This window comes from Ailuropoda melanoleuca, chromosome 11 (genome assembly GCF_002007445.2).
Source record: "Ailuropoda melanoleuca isolate Jingjing chromosome 11, ASM200744v2, whole genome shotgun sequence".
Classification (NCBI taxonomy): Eukaryota; Metazoa; Chordata; class Mammalia; order Carnivora; family Ursidae; genus Ailuropoda; species Ailuropoda melanoleuca.
This window is the reverse complement of record NC_048228.1, coordinates 105,598,899-105,599,746: the sequence shown is the minus strand read 5'-3', so window position 1 is coordinate 105,599,746 and position 848 is coordinate 105,598,899. Positions and strand designations below refer to the sequence as shown.

The 848-nt window shown below is 57.5% G+C and overlaps 1 protein-coding gene across 1 annotated transcript in view; it reads left to right on the top strand.

Moving 5' to 3' along the window:
* Positions 1 to 848, top strand: part of C11H4orf50 (chromosome 11 C4orf50 homolog) — a 55,015-nt gene that overhangs the window by 52,701 nt on the left and 1,466 nt on the right.

Genomic DNA, 848 nt, shown 5'->3' with positions numbered 1-848 from the left:
GTTTGAACTATTCTTAATATGATGACAAGTCCAGATTCCTTAAGTCGCTGTTCGCATTCTGGGTGTGCATTACAGTACATGGAATGACCTTCTATTTTTAATGCCGCAGAATCCTGCGCCTTCCCAAAAGTCTGGCTCAGACACCGCCTCCTCCAGGAGGCCTTCCTCAGTGTGCAGGGGGTGCTTCCCTCCTGGGTGCTCCCCTGGAAGCTGCGTGGGCCTCTCTCCTGGCTCCGTCTCGGCAGTGGAGCTGTGCGTGTGTCTGCCTGCCTGGGCCGCTCGGTGGGCAGCATCCTGGGGGAGGGCCTGGTCCAGGCGGGGCCCGAGGGGCAGTGCTCGGTGACCCTCACTCCCTCTCCTTTCTTGCTCTGCCTTTCTCTGCCATCTTCCACTGGTGCTGAGAGGCACTGGGCGTGCACCATTGTCCACTTGTCACTGCTCCCCTGGGGTCACCGGAGAAGTTTGCTCCTTTCTACCTGTCTGACCGGTGAGGCACAGACCCGCCAGTCAGTCTGCCAGAGGACTGAGCAGGCACGGAAGTAGGACTCACACTGCTGAGCACGGGGGTCCTTCCTTCCCGTCATTGGCAGGGAAGGCATGTGATAAGTGGGGGATGCTGGGCATGAAGAGCTGAAACCATATAGTAGATGCTGGGGGAGCTCTAGGAAGAGTGGGGTTTTGAGGTCGGGTGGTTGGGTTTGGGCATTGAGCCAGGCACGTCAGAGCTACGTAGATGTAGGGAAGCTATTTAGAGTCTGTGAAATAGGCACAGGGTTTCTTATCCGTCGTGCGGGCCTGATAACCGCTGGGTGGGAGGATTCTGTGGAGACAGGTGAACCAGCTTGTTG